Below are 20,970 nucleotides of genomic sequence, written 5' to 3'. Positions count from 1 at the left end.
GGTAGAACGTATCTTATCAAGCTTAGAAGCATGAAAGGCTGCCTCCTCCTCTCCTCGGTAGAACGTATCTTATCAAGCTTAGAAGCATGAAAGTCTGCCACCCCCTCTTCTCAGTAGAACTTATCTTATCAAGCTTAGTGGCATGACAGACTGCCTCCCCAACTCCTCAGTATAACATATCTTATCATGCTTAGAGGCTTGACAGGCTGCCTCCCCCTCTCCTCAGTAGATCGTATCTTATCAAGCTTAGAATCATGAAAGTCTGCCTCCCCCTCTTTGCAGTAGAACATATCTTATCAAGCTTAGAAGCATGACAGGCTGCCTCCCCATCTCCTCAATAAAAAGTATCTTTTCAAGCTTAGAACATGACAGGCTGCCTCCCCTCTCCTCAGTAGATCGTATCTTATCAAGCTTGGAGGCATGAAAGGCTGCCTCCCCCTCTCCTCAATAGAACATCTCTTATCAAGCTTAGAAGCATGAAAGGATGTTTCCCCCTCTTCTCGGTAGAACATATCTTATCAAGCTTACTGCCTCCACCTCTGCTCGGTAGAACTTATTTTATCAAACTTAGAAGCATGAAAGGCTGCCTCCTCCTCTCCTCGGTAGAACGTATCTTATCAAGCTTAGAAGCATGAAAGTCTGCGTCCCCCTCTTCTCAGTAGAACATATCTTATCAAGCTTAGAAGCATGACAGACTACCTCGCCATCTCCTCCGTAGTACGTATCTTATCATGCTTAGAAGCATGATAGGCTGCCTCCCCTCTCCTCAGTTTAACGTATCTTATCAAGCTTAGAAGCATGAAAGGCTGCCTCCCCCTCTCCTCAGTAGATCATATCTTATCAAGCTTGGAAGCATGACAGGCTGCCTCCCCCTCTGCTCAGTAGATAGTATCTTATCAAGCTTGGAAGCATGAAAGGCTGGCTCCCCCTCTCCTCGATAGAATGTATCTTATCAATCTTAGAAGCATGAAATCTGTTTACCACTCTTCTCACTAGAACGTATCTTATCAAGCTTACTGCCTCCCCCTCTCCTCGGTAGAACGTATCTTATCAAGCTTATAAGCATGAAAGGCTGCCTCCTCCTCTACTCAGTAGAATGTATCTTATCAAGCTTAGAAGCATGAAAGTCTGCCTCCCCTTCTTCGCGGAAGATCGTATCTTTTCAAGCTTAGAAGCAAGACAGGTTGCCTCCCCCATCTCCTCAGTAGATCGTATCATATCAAGCTTGGAAGCATGACAGGCTGCCTCCCCCTCTCCTCAGTACATTGTATCTTATCAAGCTTGGAAGCATGACAGGTTGCATCCCCCTCTCCTCAGTAGATTGTATCTTATCAAGCTTGGAAGCATGACAGGCTGCCTCCCCCTCTGCTCAGTAGAAGGTAGCTTATCAAGCTTGGAAGCATGAAAGGCTGTCTCCCCTTCTCCTCGATAGAAGGTATCTTATCAATCTTAGAAGCATGAAATCTGTTTACCCCTCTTCTCGTTGGAACGTATCTTATCAAGCTTACTCCCTCCCCCTCTCCTCGGTAGAACGTATCTTATCAAACTTGTAAGCATGAAAGGCTGCCTCCTCCTCTACTCAGTAGAATGTATCTTATCAAGCTTAGAAGCATGAAAGGGTGCCTCCTCCTCTCTTCGGTAGAACGTATCTTATCAAGCTTAGAAGCATGACAGACTGCCTCCCCATCTCCTCAGTAAAAGGTATCTTATCAAGCTTAGAAGCATGGAAGGCTGCCTCCCCCTCTCCTCAGTAGATTGTATCTTTTCAAGCTTAGAAGCATGACAGGCTGCCTCCCCCTCTCGTCAGTAGATCGTATCTTATCAAGCTTGGAAGCATGACAGGCTGCATCCCCCTCTCCTCAGTAGAACATATCTTATCAAGCTTAGAAGCATGAAAGAATGTTTCCCCCTCTTCTCGGTAGAAAGTATCTCATCAAGCTTACTGCCTCCCCCTCTCCTCGGTAGAACGTATCTTATCAAGCTTAGAAGCATGAAAGGCTGCCTCCTCCTCTCCTCGGTAGAACGTATCTTATCAAGCTTAGAAGCATGAAAGTCTGCCACCCCCTCTTCTCAGTAGAACGTATCTTATCAAGCTTAGTGGCATGACAAACTGCCTCCCCAACTCCTCAGTATAACATATCTTATCATGCTTAGAGGCTTGACAGGCTGTCTCCCCTCTCCTCAGTAGAATGTATCTTATCAAGCTTAGAAGCATGACAGGCTGTCTCTCCTTCTCCTCAGTACAGCGTATCTTATCAAGCTTAGAAGCATGAAAGGCTGCCTCCCCCTCTCCTCAGTAGATCGTATCTTATCAAGCTTAGAAGTATGAAAGTCTGCCTCCCCCTCTTCGCCGTAGAAGGTATCTTATCAAGCTTAGAAGCATGACAGGCTGCCTCCCGATCTCCTCAGTAAAACGTATCTTATCAAGCTTAGAAGCATGAAAGGCTGCCTCCCCCTCTCCTCAGTAGATCGTAACTTTTCAAGCTTAGAAGCATGAAAGTCTGCCACCCCCTCTTCTCTGTAGAACGTATCTTATCAAGCTTAGTGGCATGACAGACTGCCTCCCCAACTCCTCAGTATAACATATCTTATCATGCTTAGAGGCTTGACAGGCTATCTCCCCCTCTCCTCAGTAGATCGTATCTTATCAAGCTTAGAATCATGAAAGTCTGCCTCCCCCTCTTTGCAGTAGAACATATCTTATCAAGCTTAGAAGCATGAAAGGCTGCCTCCTCCTCTCCTCGGTAGAACGTATCTTATCAAACTTATAAGCATGAAAGGCTGCCTCCTCCTCTACTCAGTAGAATGTATCTTATCAAGCTTAGAAGCATGAAAGGGTGCCTCCTCCTCTCTTCGGTAGAACGTATCTTATCAAGCTTAGAAGCATGACAGACTGCCTCCCCATCTCCTCAGTAAAAGGTATCTTATCAAGCTTAGAAGCATGGAAGGCTGCCTCCCCCTCTCCTCAGTAGATTGTATCTTTTCAAGCTTAGAAGCATGACAGGCTGCCTCCCCCTCTCGTCAGTAGATCGTATCTTATCAAGCTTGGAAGCATGACAGGCTGCATCCCCCTCTCCTCAGTAGAACATATCTTATCAAGCTTAGAAGCATGAAAGAATGTTTCCCCCTCTTCTCGGTAGAAAGTATCTTATCAAGCTTACTGCCTCCCCCTCTCCTCGGTAGAACGTATCTTATCAAGCTTAGAAGCATGAAAGGCTGCCTCCTCCTCTCCTCGGTAGAACGTATCTTATCAAGCTTAGAAGCATGAAAGTCTGCCACCCCCTCTTCTCAGTAGAACGTATCTTATCAAGCTTAGTGGCATGACAGACTGCCTCCCCAACTCCTCAGTATAACATATCTTATCATGCTTAGAGGCTTGACAGGCTGCCTCCCCCTCTCCTCAGTAGATCGTATCTTATCAAGCTTAGAATCATGAAAGTCTGCCTCCCCCTCTTTGCAGTAGAACATATCTTATCAAGCTTAGAAGCATGACAGGCTGCCTCCCCATCTCCTCAATAAAAAGTATCTTATCAAGCTTAGAAGCATGAAAGGCTGCCTCCCCCTCTCCTCAGTAGATCATATCTTTTCAAGCTTAGAAAATGACAGGCTGCCTCCCCTCTCCTCAGTAGATCGTATCTTATCAAGCTTGGAGGCATGAAAGGCTGCCTCCCCCTCTCCTCAATAGAACATTTCTTATCAAGCTTAGAAGCATGAAAGGATGTTTCCCCCTCTTCTCGGTAGAACATATCTTATCAAGCTTACTGCCTCCACCTCTGCTCGGTAGAACTTATTTTATCAAACTTAGAAGCATGAAAGGCTGCCTCCTCCTCTCCTCGGTAGAACGTATCTTATCAAGCTTAGAAGCATGAAAGTCTGCGTCCCCCTCTTCTCAGTAGAACATATCTTATCAAGCTTAGAAGCATGACAGACTACCTCGCCATCTCCTCCGTAGTACGTATCTTATCATGCTTAGAAGCATGATAGGCTGCCTCCCCTCTCCTCAGTTTAACGTATCTTATCAAGCTTAGAAGCATGAAAGGCTGCCTCCCCCTCTCCTCAGTAGATCGTAACTTTTCAGGCTTAGAAGCATGACAGGCTGCCTCCCCCTCTCCTCAGTAGCTCGTATCTTATCAAGCTTGGAGGCATGAAAGGCTGCCTCCCCCTCTCCTCAATAGAACATATCTTATCAAGCTTAGAAGCATGAAAGGCTGCCTCCCCCTCTCCTCAGTAGATCGTAACTTTTCAAGCTTAGAAGCATGAAAGAATGTTTCCCCCTCTTCTCGGTAGAAAGTATCTTATCAAGCTTACTGCCTCCCCCTCTCCTCGGTAGAACGTATCTTATCAAGCTTAGAAGCATGAAAGGCTGCCTCCTCCTCTCCTCGGTAGAACGTATCTTATCAAGCTTAGAAGCATGAAAGTCTGCCACCCCCTCTTCTCAGTAGAACTTATCTTATCAAGCTTAGTGGCATGACAGACTGCCTCCCCAACTCCTCAGTATAACATATCTTATCATGTTTAGAGGCTTGACAGGCTGCCTCCCCCTCTCCTCAGTAGATCGTATCTTATCAAGCTTAGAATCATGAAAGTCTGCCTCCCCCTCTTTGCAGTAGAACATATCTTATCAAGCTTAGAAGCATGACAGGCTGCCTCCCCATCTCCTCAATAAAAAGTATCTTATCAAGCTTAGAAGCATGAAAGGCTGCCTCCCCCTCTCCTCAGTAGATCATATCTTTTCAAGCTTAGAACATGACAGGCTGCCTCCCCTCTCCTCAGTAGATCGTATCTTATCAAGCTTGGAGGCATGAAAGGCTGCCTCCCCCTCTCCTCAATAGAACATCTCTTATCAAGCTTAGAAGCATGAAAGGATGTTTCCCCCTCTTCTCGGTAGAACATATCTTATCAAGCTTACTGCCTCCACCTCTGCTCGGTAGAACTTATTTTATCAAACTTAGAAGCATGAAAGGCTGCCTCCTCCTCTCCTCGGTAGAACGTATCTTATCAAGCTTAGAAGCATGAAAGTCTGCGTCCCCCTCTTCTCAGTAGAACATATCTTATCAAGCTTAGAAGCATGACAGACTACCTCGCCATCTCCTCCGTAGTACGTATCTTATCATGCTTAGAAGCATGATAGGCTGCCTCCCCTCTCCTCAGTTTAACGTATCTTATCAAGCTTAGAAGCATGAAAGGCTGCCTCCCCCTCTCCTCAGTAGATCATATCTTATCAAGCTTGGAAGCATGACAGGCTGCCTCCCCCTCTGCTCAGTAGATAGTATCTTATCAAGCTTGGAAGCATGAAAGGCTGGCTCCCCCTCTCCTCGATAGAATGTATCTTATCAATCTTAGAAGCATGAAATCTGTTTACCACTCTTCTCACTAGAACGTATCTTATCAAGCTTACTGCCTCCCCCTCTCCTCGGTAGAACGTATCTTATCAAGCTTATAAGCATGAAAGGCTGCCTCCTCCTCTACTCAGTAGAATGTATCTTATCAAGCTTAGAAGCATGAAAGTCTGCCTCCCCTTCTTCGCGGAAGATCGTATCTTTTCAAGCTTAGAAGCAAGACAGGTTGCCTCCCCCATCTCCTCAGTAGATCGTATCATATCAAGCTTGGAAGCATGACAGGCTGCCTCCCCCTCTCCTCAGTACATTGTATCTTATCAAGCTTGGAAGCATGACAGGTTGCACCCCCCTCTCCTCAGTAGATTGTATCTTATCAAGCTTGGAAGCATGACAGGCTGCCTCCCCCTCTGCTCAGTAGAAGGTAGCTTATCAAGCTTGGAAGCATGAAAGGCTGGCTCCCCTTCTCCTCGATAGAAGGTATCTTATCAATCTTAGAAGCATGAAATCTGTTTACCCCTCTTCTCGTTGGAACGTATCTTATCAAGCTTACTCCCTCCCCCTCTCCTCGGTAGAACGTATCTTATCAAACTTGTAAGCATGAAAGGCTGCCTCCTCCTCTACTCAGTAGAATGTATCTTATCAAGCTTAGAAGCATGAAAGGGTGCCTCCTCCTCTCTTCGGTAGAACGTATCTTATCAAGCTTAGAAGCATGACAGACTGCCTCCCCATCTCCTCAGTAAAAGGTATCTTATCAAGCTTAGAAGCATGGAAGGCTGCCTCCCCCTCTCCTCAGTAGATTGTATCTTTTCAAGCTTAGAAGCATGACAGGCTGCCTCCCCCTCTCGTCAGTAGATCGTATCTTATCAAGCTTGGAAGCATGACAGGCTGCATCCCCCTCTCCTCAGTAGAACATATCTTATCAAGCTTAGAAGCATGAAAGAATGTTTCCCCCTCTTCTCGGTAGAAAGTATCTCATCAAGCTTACTGCCTCCCCCTCTCCTCGGTAGAACGTATCTTATCAAGCTTAGAAGCATGAAAGGCTGCCTCCTCCTCTCCTCGGTAGAACGTATCTTATCAAGCTTAGAAGCATGAAAGTCTGCCACCCCCTCTTCTCAGTAGAACGTATCTTATCAAGCTTAGTGGCATGACAAACTGCCTCCCCAACTCCTCAGTATAACATATCTTATCATGCTTAGAGGCTTGACAGGCTGTCTCCCCTCTCCTCAGTAGAATGTATCTTATCAAGCTTAGAAGCATGACAGGCTGTCTCTCCTTCTCCTCAGTACAGCGTATCTTATCAAGCTTAGAAGCATGAAAGGCTGCCTCCCCCTCTCCTCAGTAGATCGTATCTTATCAAGCTTAGAAGTATGAAAGTCTGCCTCCCCCTCTTCGCCGTAGAAGGTATCTTATCAAGCTTAGAAGCATGACAGGCTGCCTCCCGATCTCCTCAGTAAAACGTATCTTATCAAGCTTAGAAGCATGAAAGGCTGCCTCCCCCTCTCCTCAGTAGATCGTAACTTTTCAAGCTTAGAAGCATGAAAGTCTGCCACCCCCTCTTCTCTGTAGAACGTATCTTATCAAGCTTAGTGGCATGACAGACTGCCTCCCCAACTCCTCAGTATAACATATCTTATCATGCTTAGAGGCTTGACAGGCTATCTCCCCCTCTCCTCAGTAGATCGTATCTTATCAAGCTTAGAATCATGAAAGTCTGCCTCCCCCTCTTTGCAGTAGAACATATCTTATCAAGCTTAGAAGCATGAAAGGCTGCCTCCTCCTCTCCTCGGTAGAACGTATCTTATCAAACTTATAAGCATGAAAGGCTGCCTCCTCCTCTACTCAGTAGAATGTATCTTATCAAGCTTAGAAGCATGAAAGGGTGCCTCCTCCTCTCTTCGGTAGAACGTATCTTATCAAGCTTAGAAGCATGACAGACTGCCTCCCCATCTCCTCAGTAAAAGGTATCTTATCAAGCTTAGAAGCATGGAAGGCTGCCTCCCCCTCTCCTCAGTAGATTGTATCTTTTCAAGCTTAGAAGCATGACAGGCTGCCTCCCCCTCTCGTCAGTAGATCGTATCTTATCAAGCTTGGAAGCATGACAGGCTGCATCCCCCTCTCCTCAGTAGAACATATCTTATCAAGCTTAGAAGCATGAAAGAATGTTTCCCCCTCTTCTCGGTAGAAAGTATCTTATCAAGCTTACTGCCTCCCCCTCTCCTCGGTAGAACGTATCTTATCAAGCTTAGAAGCATGAAAGGCTGCCTCCTCCTCTCCTCGGTAGAACGTATCTTATCAAGCTTAGAAGCATGAAAGTCTGCCACCCCCTCTTCTCAGTAGAACGTATCTTATCAAGCTTAGTGGCATGACAGACTGCCTCCCCAACTCCTCAGTATAACATATCTTATCATGCTTAGAGGCTTGACAGGCTGCCTCCCCCTCTCCTCAGTAGATCGTATCTTATCAAGCTTAGAATCATGAAAGTCTGCCTCCCCCTCTTTGCAGTAGAACATATCTTATCAAGCTTAGAAGCATGACAGGCTGCCTCCCCATCTCCTCAATAAAAAGTATCTTATCAAGCTTAGAAGCATGAAAGGCTGCCTCCCCCTCTCCTCAGTAGATCATATCTTTTCAAGCTTAGAAAATGACAGGCTGCCTCCCCTCTCCTCAGTAGATCGTATCTTATCAAGCTTGGAGGCATGAAAGGCTGCCTCCCCCTCTCCTCAATAGAACATTTCTTATCAAGCTTAGAAGCATGAAAGGATGTTTCCCCCTCTTCTCGGTAGAACATATCTTATCAAGCTTACTGCCTCCACCTCTGCTCGGTAGAACTTATTTTATCAAACTTAGAAGCATGAAAGGCTGCCTCCTCCTCTCCTCGGTAGAACGTATCTTATCAAGCTTAGAAGCATGAAAGTCTGCGTCCCCCTCTTCTCAGTAGAACATATCTTATCAAGCTTAGAAGCATGACAGACTACCTCGCCATCTCCTCCGTAGTACGTATCTTATCATGCTTAGAAGCATGATAGGCTGCCTCCCCTCTCCTCAGTTTAACGTATCTTATCAAGCTTTGAAGCATGAAAGGCTGCCTCCCCCTCTCCTCAGTAGATCATATCTTATCAAGCTTGGAAGCATGACAGGCTGCCTCCCCCTCTGCTCAGTAGATAGTATCTTATCGAGCTTGGAAGCATGAAAGGCTGGCTCCCCCTCTCCTCGATAGAATGTATCTTATCAATCTTAGAAGCATGAAATCTGTTTACCACTCTTCTCACTAGAACGTATCTTATCAAGCTTACTGCCTCCCCCTCTCCTCGGTAGAACATATCTTATCAAGCTTATAAGCATGAAAGGCTGCCTCCTCCTCTACTCAGTAGAATGTATCTTATCAAGCTTAGAAGCATGAAAGTCTGCCTCCCCTTCTTCGGGGTAGATCGTATCTTTTCAAGCTTAGAAGCAAGACAGGTTGCCTCCCCCATCTCCTCAGTAGATCGTATCATATCAAGCTTGGAAGCATGACAGGCTGCCTCCCCCTCTCCTCAGTACATTGTATCTTATCAAGCTTGGAAGCATGACAGGTTGCATCCCCCTCTCCTCAGTAGATTGTATCTTATCAAGCTTGGAAGCATGACAGGCTGCCTCCCCCTCTGCTCAGTAGAAGGTAGCTTATCAAGCTTGGAAGCATGAAAGGCTGGCTCCCCTTCTCCTCGATAGAAGGTATCTTATCAATCTTAGAAGCATGAAATCTGTTTACCCCTCTTCTCGTTGGAACGTATCTTATCAAGCTTACTGCCTCCCCCTCTCCTCGGTAGAACGTATCTTATCAAACTTATAAGCATGAAAGGCTGCCTCCTCCTCTACTCAGTAGAATGTATCTTATCAAGCTTAGAAGCATGAAAGGGTGCCTCCTCCTCTCTTCGTAAGAACGTATCTTATCAAGCTTAGAAGCATGACAGACTGCCTCCCCATCTCCTCAGTAAAAGGTATCTTATCAAGCTTAGAAGCATGGAAGGCTGCCTCCCCCTCTCCTCAGTAGATTGTATCTTTTCAAGCTTAGAAGCATGACAGGCTGCCTCCCCCTCTCGTCAGTAGATCGTATCTTATCAAGCTTGGAAGCATGACAGGCTGCATCCCCCTCTCCTCAGTAGAACATATCTTATCAAGCTTAGAAGCATGAAAGAATGTTTCCCCCTCTTCTCGGTAGAAAGTATCTTATCAAGCTTACTGCCTCCCCCTCTCCTCGGTAGAACGTATCTTTTCAAGCTTAGAAGCATGAAAGGCTGCCTCCTCCTCTCCTCGGTAGAACGTATCTTATCAAGCTTAGAAGCATGAAAGTCTGCCACCCCCTCTTCTCAGTAGAACGTATCTTATCAAGCTTAGTGGCATGACAAACTGCCTCCCCAACTCCTCAGTATAACATATCTTATCATGCTTAGAGGCTTGACAGGCTGCCTCCCCTCTCCTCAGTAGAACGTATCTTATCTAGCTTAGAAGCATGACAGGCTGTCTCTCCTTCTCCTCAGTACAGCGTATCTTATCAAGCTTAGAAGCATGAAAGGCTGCCTCCCCCTCTCCTCAGTAGATCGTATCTTATCAAGCTTAGAAGCATGAAAGTCTGCCTCCCCCTCTTCGCCGTAGAACGTATCTTATCAAGCTTAGAAGCATGACAGGCTGCCTCCCCATCTCCTCAGTAAAACGTATCTTATCAAGCTTAGAAGCATGAAAGGCTGCCTCCCCCTCTCCTCAGTAGATCGTAACTTTTCAGGCTTAGAAGCATGACAGGCTGCCTCCCCCTCTCCTCAGTAGCTCGTATCTTATCAAGCTTGGAGGCATGAAAGGCTGCCTCCCCCTCTCCTCAATAGAACATATCTTATCAAGCTTAGAAGCATGAAAGGATGTTTCCCCTCTCCTCAGTAAAACGTATCTTATCAAGCTTAGAAGCATGAAAGGCTGCCTCCCCCTCTCCTCAGTAGATCGTAACTTTTCAAGCTTAGAAGCATGACAGGCTGCCTCCCCCTCTCCTCAGTAGCTCGTATCTTATCAAGCTTGGAGGCATGAAAGGCTGCCTCCCCCTCTCCTCAATAGAACATATCTTATCAAGCTTAGAAGCATGAAAGGATGTTTCCCCTCTCCTCAGTAGAACGTATCTTATCAAGCTTAGTGGCATGACAGACTGCCTCCCCAACTCCTCAGTATAACATATCTTATCATACTTAGAGGCTTGACAGGCTGCCTCCCCCTCTCCTCAGTAGATTGTATCTTATCAAGCTTAGAATCATGAAAGTCTGCCTCCCCCTCTTTGCAGTAGAACATATCTTATCAAGCTTAGAAGCTTGAAAGGCTGCCTCCTCCTCTCCTCGGTAGAACGTATCTTATCAAACTTATAAGCATGAAAGGCTGCCTCCTCCTCTACTCAGTAGAATGTATCTTATCAAGCTTAGAAGCATGAAAGGGTGCCTCCTCCTCTCTTCGGTAGAACGTATCTTATCAAGCTTAGAAGCATGACAGACTGCCTCCCCATCTCCTCAGTAAAAGGTATCTTATCAAGCTTAGAAGCATGGAAGGCTGCCTCCCCCTCTCCTCAGCAGATTGTATCTTTTCAAGCTTAGAAGCATGACAGGCTGCCTCCCCCTCTCGTCAGTAGATCGTATCTTATCAAGCTTGGAAGCATGACAGGCTGCATCCCCCTCTCCTCAGTAGAACATATCTTATCAAGCTTAGAAGCATGAAAGAATGTTTCCCCCTCTTCTCGGTAGAAAGTATCTTATCAAGCTTACTGCCTCCCCCTCTCCTCGGTAGAACGTATCTTATCAAGCTTAGAAGCATGAAAGGCTGCCTCCTCCTCTCCTCGGTAGAACGTATCTTATCAAGCTTAGAAGCATGAAAGTCTGCCACCCCCTCTTCTCAGTAGAACGTATCTTATCAAGCTTAGTGGCATGACAGACTGCCTCCCCAACTCCTCAGTATAACATATCTTATCATGCTTAGAGGCTTGACAGGCTGCCTCCCCCTCTCCTCAGTAGATCGTATCTTATCAAGCTCAGAATCATGAAAGTCTGCCTCCCCCTCTTTGCAGTAGAACATATCTTATCAAGCTTAGAAGCATGACAGGCTGCCTCCCCATCTCCTCAATAAAAAGTATCTTATCAAGCTTAGAAGCATGAAAGGCTGCCTCCCCCTCTCCTCAGTAGATCATATCTTTTCAAGCTTAGAACATGACAGGCTGCCTCCCCTCTCCTCAGTAGATCGTATCTTATCAAGCTTGGAGGCATGAAAGGCTGCCTCCCCCTCTCCTCAATAGAACATCTCTTATCAAGCTTAGAAGCATGAAAGGATGTTTCCCCCTCTTCTCGGTAGAACATATCTTATCAAGCTTACTGCCTCCACCTCTGCTCGGTAGAACTTATTTTATCAAACTTAGAAGCATGAAAGGCTGCCTCCTCCTCTCCTCGGTAGAACGTATCTTATCAAGCTTAGAAGCATGAAAGTCTGCGTCCCCCTCTTCTCAGTAGAACATATCTTATCAAGCTTAGAAGCATGACAGACTACCTCGCCATCTCCTCCGTAGTACGTATCTTATCATGCTTAGAAGCATGATAGGCTGCCTCCCCTCTCCTCAGTTTAACGTATCTTATCAAGCTTAGAAGCATGAAAGGCTGCCTCCCCCTCTCCTCAGTAGATCATATCTTATCAAGCTTGGAAGCATGACAGGCTGCCTCCCCCTCTGCTCAGTAGATAGTATCTTATCAAGCTTGGAAGCATGAAAGGCTGGCTCCCCCTCTCCTCGATAGAATGTATCTTATCAATCTTAGAAGCATGAAATCTGTTTACCACTCTTCTCACTAGAACGTATCTTATCAAGCTTACTGCCTCCCCCTCTCCTCGGTAGAACGTATCTTATCAAGCTTATAAGCATGAAAGGCTGCCTCCTCCTCTACTCAGTAGAATGTATCTTATCAAGCTTAGAAGCATGAAAGTCTGCCTCCCCTTCTTCGCGGTAGATCGTATCTTTTCAAGCTTAGAAGCAAGACAGGTTGCCTCCCCCATCTCCTCAGTAGATCGTATCATATCAAGCTTGGAAGCATGACAGGCTGCCTCCCCCTCTCCTCAGTACATTGTATCTTATCAAGCTTGGAAGCATGACAGGTTGCATCCCCCTCTCCTCAGTAGATTGTATCTTATCAAGCTTGGAAGCATGACAGGCTGCCTCCCCCTCTGCTCAGTAGAAGGTAGCTTATCAAGCTTGGAAGCATGAAAGGCTGGCTCCCCTTCTCCTCGATAGAAGGTATCTTATCAATCTTAGAAGCATGAAATCTGTTTACCCCTCTTCTCGTTGGAACGTATCTTATCAAGCTTACTCCCTCCCCCTCTCCTCGGTAGAACGTATCTTATCAAACTTGTAAGCATGAAAGGCTGCCTCCTCCTCTACTCAGTAGAATGTATCTTATCAAGCTTAGAAGCATGAAAGGGTGCCTCCTCCTCTCTTCGGTAGAACGTATCTTATCAAGCTTAGAAGCATGACAGACTGCCTCCCCATCTCCTCAGTAAAAGGTATCTTATCAAGCTTAGAAGCATGACAGACTGCCTCCCCATCTCCTCAGTAAAAGGTATCTTATCAAGCTTAGAAGCATGGAAGGCTGCCTCCCCCTCTCCTCAGCAGATTGTATCTTTTCAAGCTTAGAAGCATGACAGGCTGCCTCCCCCTCTCGTCAGTAGATCGTATCTTATCAAGCTTGGAAGCATGACAGGCTGCATCCCCCTCTCCTCAGTAGAACATATCTTATCAAGCTTAGAAGCATGAAAGAATGTTTCCCCCTCTTCTCGGTAGAAAGTATCTTATCAAGCTTACTGCCTCCCCCTCTCCTCGGTAGAACGTATCTTATCAAGCTTAGAAGCATGAAAGGCTGCCTCCTCCTCTCCTCGGTAGAACGTATCTTATCAAGCTTAGAAGCATGAAAGTCTGCCACCCCCTCTTCTCAGTAGAACGTATCTTATCAAGCTTAGTGGCATGACAGACTGCCTCCCCAACTCCTCAGTATAACATATCTTATCATGCTTAGAGGCTTGACAGGCTGCCTCCCCCTCTCCTCAGTAGATCGTATCTTATCAAGCTTAGAATCATGAAAGTCTGCCTCCACCTCTTTGCAGTAGAACATATCTTATCAAGCTTAGAAGCATGACAGGCTGCCTCCCCATCTCCTCAATAAAAAGTATCTTATCAAGCTTAGAAGCATGAAAGGCTGCCTCCCCCTCTCCTCAGTAGATCATATCTTTTCAAGCTTAGAACATGACAGGCTGCCTCCCCTCTCCTCAGTAGATCGTATCTTATCAAGCTTGGAGGCATGAAAGGCTGCCTCCCCCTCTCCTCAATAGAACATCTCTTATCAAGCTTAGAAGCATGAAAGGATGTTTCCCCCTCTTCTCGGTAGAACATATCTTATCAAGCTTACTGCCTCCACCTCTGCTCGGTAGAACTTATTTTATCAAACTTAGAAGCATGAAAGGCTGCCTCCTCCTCTCCTCGGTAGAACGTATCTTATCAAGCTTAGAAGCATGAAAGTCTGCGTCCCCCTCTTCTCAGTAGAACATATCTTATCAAGCTTAGAAGCATGACAGACTACCTCGCCATCTCCTCCGTAGTACGTATCTTATCATGCTTAGAAGCATGATAGGCTGCCTCCCCTCTCCTCAGTTTAACGTATCTTATCAAGCTTAGAAGCATGAAAGGCTGCCTCCCCCTCTCCTCAGTAGATCATATCTTATCAAGCTTGGAAGCATGACAGGCTGCCTCCCCCTCTGCTCAGTAGATAGTATCTTATCAAGCTTGGAAGCATGAAAGGCTGGCTCCCCCTCTCCTCGATAGAATGTATCTTATCAATCTTAGAAGCATGAAATCTGTTTACCACTCTTCTCACTAGAACGTATCTTATCAAGCTTACTGCCTCCCCCTCTCCTCGGTAGAACGTATCTTATCAAGCTTATAAGCATGAAAGGCTGCCTCCTCCTCTACTCAGTAGAATGTATCTTATCAAGCTTAGAAGCATGAAAGTCTGCCTCCCCTTCTTCGCGGAAGATCGTATCTTTTCAAGCTTAGAAGCAAGACAGGTTGCCTCCCCCATCTCCTCAGTAGATCGTATCATATCAAGCTTGGAAGCATGACAGGCTGCCTCCCCCTCTCCTCAGTACATTGTATCTTATCAAGCTTGGAAGCATGACAGGTTGCATCCCCCTCTCCTCAGTAGATTGTATCTTATCAAGCTTGGAAGCATGACAGGCTGCCTCCCCCTCTGCTCAGTAGAAGGTAGCTTATCAAGCTTGGAAGCATGAAAGGCTGGCTCCCCTTCTCCTCGATAGAAGGTATCTTATCAATCTTAGAAGCATGAAATCTGTTTACCCCTCTTCTCGTTGGAACGTATCTTATCAAGCTTACTCCCTCCCCCTCTCCTCGGTAGAACCTATCTTATCAAACTTGTAAGCATGAAAGGCTGCCTCCTCCTCTACTCAGTAGAATGTATCTTATCAAGCTTAGAAGCATGAAAGGGTGCCTCCTCCTCTCTTCGGTAGAACGTATCTTATCAAGCTTAGAAGCATGACAGACTGCCTCCCCATCTCCTCAGTAAAAGGTATCTTATCAAGCTTAGAAGCATGGAAGGCTGCCTCCCCCTCTCCTCAGTAGATTGTATCTTTTCAAGCTTAGAAGCATGACAGGCTGCCTCCCCCTCTCGTCAGTAGATCGTATCTTATCAAGCTTGGAAGCATGACAGGCTGCATCCCCCTCTCCTCAGTAGAACATATCTTATCAAGCTTAGAAGCATGAAAGAATGTTTCCCCCTCTTCTCGGTAGAAAGTATCTCATCAAGCTTACTGCCTCCCCCTCTCCTCGGTAGAACGTATCTTATCAAGCTTAGAAGCATGAAAGGCTGCCTCCTCCTCTCCTCGGTAGAACGTATCTTATCAAGCTTAGAAGCATGAAAGTCTGCCACCCCCTCTTCTCAGTAGAACGTATCTTATCAAGCTTAGTGGCATGACAAACTGCCTCCCCAACTCCTCAGTATAACATATCTTATCATGCTTAGAGGCTTGACAGGCTGTCTCCCCTCTCCTCAGTAGAACGTATCTTATCAAGCTTAGAAGCATGACAGGCTGTCTCTCCTTCTCCTCAGTACAGCGTATCTTATCAAGCTTAGAAGCATGAAAGGCTGCCTCCCCCTCTCCTCAGTAGATCGTATCTTATCAAGCTTAGAAGTATGAAAGTCTGCCTCCCCCTCTTCGCCGTAGAAGGTATCTTATCAAGCTTAGAAGCATGACAGGCTGCCTCCCGATCTCCTCAGTAAAACGTATCTTATCAAGCTTAGAAGCATGAAAGGCTGCCTCCCCCTCTCCTCAGTAGATCGTAACTTTTCAAGCTTAGAAGCATGAAAGTCTGCCACCCCCTCTTCTCTGTAGAACGTATCTTATCAAGCTTAGTGGCATGACAGACTGCCTCCCCAACTCCTCAGTATAACATATCTTATCATGCTTAGAGGCTTGACAGGCTATCTCCCCCTCTCCTCAGTAGATCGTATCTTATCAAGCTTAGAATCATGAAAGTCTGCCTCCCCCTCTTTGCAGTAGAACATATCTTATCAAGCTTAGAAGCATGAAAGGCTGCCTCCTCCTCTCCTCGGTAGAACGTATCTTATCAAACTTATAAGCATGAAAGGCTGCCTCCTCCTCTACTCAGTAGAATGTATCTTATCAAGCTTAGAAGCATGAAAGGGTGCCTCCTCCTCTCTTCGTAAGAACGTATCTTATCAAGCTTAGAAGCATGACAGACTGCCTCCCCATCTCCTCAGTAAAAGGTATCTTATCAAGCTTAGAAGCATGGAAGGCTGCCTCCCCCTCTCCTCAGTAGATTGTATCTTTTCAAGCTTAGAAGCATGACAGGCTGCCTCCCCCTCTCGTCAGTAGATCGTATCTTATCAAGCTTGGAAGCATGACAGGCTGCATCCCCCTCTCCTCAGTAGAACATATCTTATCAAGCTTAGAAGCATGAAAGAATGTTTCCCCCTCTTCTCGGTAGAAAGTATCTTATCAAGCTTACTGCCTCCCCCTCTCCTCGGTAGAACGTATCTTATCAAGCTTAGAAGCATGAAAGGCTGCCTCCTCCTCTCCTCGGTAGAACGTATCTTATCAAGCTTAGAAGCATGAAAGTCTGCCACCCCCTCTTCTCAGTAGAACGTATCTTATCAAGCTTAGTGGCATGACAAACTGCCTCCCCAACTCCTCAGTATAACATATCTTATCATGCTTAGAGGCTTGACAGGCTGCCTCCCCTCTCCTCAGTAGAACGTATCTTATCTAGCTTAGAAGCATGACAGGCTGTCTCTCCTTCTCCTCAGTACAGCGTATCTTATCAAGCTTAGAAGCATGAAAGGCTGCCTCCCCCTCTCCTCAGTAGATCGTATCTTATCAAGCTTAGAAGCATGAAAGTCTGCCTCCCCCTCTTCGCCGTAGAACGTATCTTATCAAGCTTAGAAGCATGACAGGCTGCCTCCCCATCTCCTCAGTAAAACGTATCTTATCAAGCTTAGAAGCATGAAAGGCTGCCTCCCCCTCTCCTCAGTAGATCGTAACTTTTCAGGCTTAGAAGCATGACAGGCTGCCTCCCCCTCTCCTCAGTAGCTCGTATCTTATCAAGCTTGGAGGCATGAAAGGCTGCCTCCCCCTCTCCTCAATAGAACATATCTTATCAAGCTTAGAAGCATGAAAGGATGTTTCCCCTCTCCTCAGTAAAACGTATCTTATCAAGCTTAGAAGCATGAAAGGCTGCCTCCCCCTCTCCTCAGTAGATCGTAACTTTTCAAGCTTAGAAGCATGACAGGCTGCCTCCCCCTCTCCTCAGTAGCTCGTATCTTATCAAGCTTGGAGGCATGAAAGGCTGCCTCCCCCTCTCCTCAATAGAACATATCTTATCAAGCTTAGAAGCATGAAAGGATGTTTCCCCTCTCCTCAGTAGAACGTATCTTATCAAGCTTAGTGGCATGACAGACTGCCTCCCCAACTCCTCAGTATAACATATCTTATCATACTTAGAGGCTTGACAGGCTGCCTCCCCCTCTCCTCAGTAGATTGTATCTTATCAAGCTTAGAATCATGAAAGTCTGCCTCCCCCTCTTTGCAGTAGAACATATCTTATCAAGCTTAGAAGCATGAAAGGCTGCCTCCTCCTCTCCTCGGTAGAACGTATCTTATCAAACTTATAAGCATGAAAGGCTGCCTCCTCCTCTACTCAGTAGAATGTATCTTATCAAGCTTAGAAGCATGAAAGGGTGCCTCCTCCTCTCTTCGGTAGAACGTATCTTATCAAGCTTAGAAGCATGACAGACTGCCTCCCCATCTCCTCAGTAAAAGGTATCTTATCAAGCTTAGAAGCATGGAAGGCTGCCTCCCCCTCTCCTCAGCAGATTGTATCTTTTCAAGCTTAGAAGCATGACAGGCTGCCTCCCCCTCTCGTCAGTAGATCGTATCTTATCAAGCTTGGAAGCATGACAGGCTGCATCCCCCTCTCCTCAGTAGAACATATCTTATCAAGCTTAGAAGCATGAAAGAATGTTTCCCCCTCTTCTCGGTAGAAAGTATCTTATCAAGCTTACTGCCTCCCCCTCTCCTCGGTAGAACGTATCTTATCAAGCTTAGAAGCATGAAAGGCTGCCTCCTCCTCTCCTCGGTAGAACGTATCTTATCAAGCTTAGAAGCATGAAAGTCTGCCACCCCCTCTTCTCAGTAGAACGTATCTTATCAAGCTTAGTGGCATGACAGACTGCCTCCCCAACTCCTCAGTATAACATATCTTATCATGCTTAGAGGCTTGACAGGCTGCCTCCCCCTCTCCTCAGTAGATCGTATCTTATCAAGCTCAGAATCATGAAAGTCTGCCTCCCCCTCTTTGCAGTAGAACATATCTTATCAAGCTTAGAAGCATGACAGGCTGCCTCCCCATCTCCTCAATAAAAAGTATCTTATCAAGCTTAGAAGCATGAAAGGCTGCCTCCCCCTCTCCTCAGTAGATCATATCTTTTCAAGCTTAGAACATGACAGGCTGCCTCCCCTCTCCTCAGTAGATCGTATCTTATCAAGCTTGGAGGCATGAAAGGCTGCCTCCCCCTCTCCTCAATAGAACATCTCTTATCAAGCTTAGAAGCATGAAAGGATGTTTCCCCCTCTTCTCGGTAGAACATATCTTATCAAGCTTACTGCCTCCACCTCTGCTCGGTAAAACTTATTTTATCAAACTTAGAAGCATGAAAGGCTGCCTCCTCCTCTCCTCGGTAGAACGTATCTTATCAAGCTTAGAAGCATGAAAGTCTGCGTCCCCCTCTTCTCAGTAGAACATATCTTATCAAGCTTAGAAGCATGACAGACTACCTCGCCATCTCCTCCGTAGTACGTATCTTATCATGCTTAGAAGCATGATAGGCTGCCTCCCCTCTCCTCAGTTTAACGTATCTTATCAAGCTTAGAAGCATGAAAGGCTGCCTCCCCCTCTCCTCAGTAGATCATATCTTATCAAGCTTGGAAGCATGACAGGCTGCCTCCCCCTCTGCTCAGTAGATAGTATCTTATCAAGCTTGGAAGCATGAAAGGCTGGCTCCCCCTCTCCTCGATAGAATGTATCTTATCAATCTTAGAAGCATGAAATCTGTTTACCACTCTTCTCACTAGAACGTATCTTATCAAGCTTACTGCCTCCCCCTCTCCTCGGTAGAACGTATCTTATCAAGCTTATAAGCATGAAAGGCTGCCTCCTCCTCTACTCAGTAGAATGTATCTTATCAAGCTTAGAAGCATGAAAGTCTGCCTCCCCTTCTTCGCGGTAGATCGTATCTTTTCAAGCTTAGAAGCAAGACAGGTTGCCTCCCCCATCTCCTCAGTAGATCGTATCATATCAAGCTTGGAAGCATGACAGGCTGCCTCCCCCTCTCCTCAGTACATTGTATCTTATCAAGCTTGGAAGCATGACAGGTTGCATCCCCCTCTCCTCAGTAGATTGTATCTTATCAAGCTTGGAAGCATGACAGGCTGCCTCCCCCTCTGCTCAGTAGAAGGTAGCTTATCAAGCTTGGAAGCATGAAAGGCTGGCTCCCCTTCTCCTCGATAGAAGGTATCTTATCAATCTTAGAAGCATGAAATCTGTTTACCCCTCTTCTCGTTGGAACGTATCTTATCAAGCTTACTCCCTCCCCCTCTCCTCGGTAGAACGTATCTTATCAAACTTGTAAGCATGAAAGGCTGCCTCCTCCTCTACTCAGTAGAATGTATCTTATCAAGCTTAGAAGCATGAAAGGGTGCCTCCTCCTCTCTTCGGTAGAACGTATCTTATCAAGCTTAGAAGCATGACAGACTGCCTCCCCATCTCCTCAGTAAAAGGTATCTTATCAAGCTTAGAAGCATGACAGACTGCCTCCCCATCTCCTCAGTAAAAGGTATCTTATCAAGCTTAGAAGCATGGAAGGCTGCCTCCCCCTCTCCTCAGCAGATTGTATCTTTTCAAGCTTAGAAGCATGACAGGCTGCCTCCCCCTCTCGTCAGTAGATCGTATCTTATCAAGCTTGGAAGCATGACAGGCTGCATCCCCCTCTCCTCAGTAGAACATATCTTATCAAGCTTAGAAGCATGAAAGAATGTTTCCCCCTCTTCTCGGTAGAAAGTATCTTATCAAGCTTACTGCCTCCCCCTCTCCTCGGTAGAACGTATCTTATCAAGCTTAGAAGCATGAAAGGCTGCCTCCTCCTCTCCTCGGTAGAACGTATCTTATCAAGCTTAGAAGCATGAAAGTCTGCCACCCCCTCTTCTCAGTAGAACGTATCTTATCAAGCTTAGTGGCATGACAGACTGCCTCCCCAACTCCTCAGTATAACATATCTTATCATGCTTAGAGGCTTGACAGGCTGCCTCCCCCTCTCCTCAGTAGATCGTATCTTATCAAGCTTAGAATCATGAAAGTCTGCCTCCCCCTCTTTGCAGTAGAACATATCTTATCAAGCTTAGAAGCATGACAGGCTGCCTCCCCATCTCCTCAATAAAAAGTATCTTATCAAGCTTAGAAGCATGAAAGGCTGCCTCCCCCTCTCCTCAGTAGATCATATCTTTTCAAGCTTAGAACATGACAGGCTGCCTCCCCTCTCCTCAGTAGATCGTATCTTATCAAGCTTGGAGGCATGAAAGGCTGCCTCCCCCTCTCCTCAATAGAACATCTCTTATCAAGCTTAGAAGCATGAAAGGATGTTTCCCCCTCTTCTCGGTAGAACATATCTTATCAAGCTTACTGCCTCCACCTCTGCTCGGTAGAACTTATTTTATCAAACTTAGAAGCATGAAAGGCTGCCTCCTCCTCTCCTCGGTAGAACGTATCTTATCAAGCTTAGAAGCATGAAAGTCTGCGTCCCCCTCTTCTCAGTAGAACATATCTTATCAAGCTTAGAAGCATGACAGACTACCTCGCCATCTCCTCCGTAGTACGTATCTTATCATGCTTAGAAGCATGATAGGCTGCCTCCCCTCTCCTCAGTTTAACGTATCTTATCAAGCTTAGAAGCATGAAAGGCTGCCTCCCCCTCTCCTCAGTAGATCATATCTTATCAAGCTTGGAAGCATG

This window comes from Ambystoma mexicanum, chromosome 12 (genome assembly GCF_040938575.1).
Source record: "Ambystoma mexicanum isolate Mex_15411 chromosome 12, UKY_AmexF1_1, whole genome shotgun sequence".
NCBI classification, from domain to species: Eukaryota; Metazoa; Chordata; class Amphibia; order Caudata; family Ambystomatidae; genus Ambystoma; species Ambystoma mexicanum.
This window is presented reverse-complemented; position numbering follows the sequence as displayed.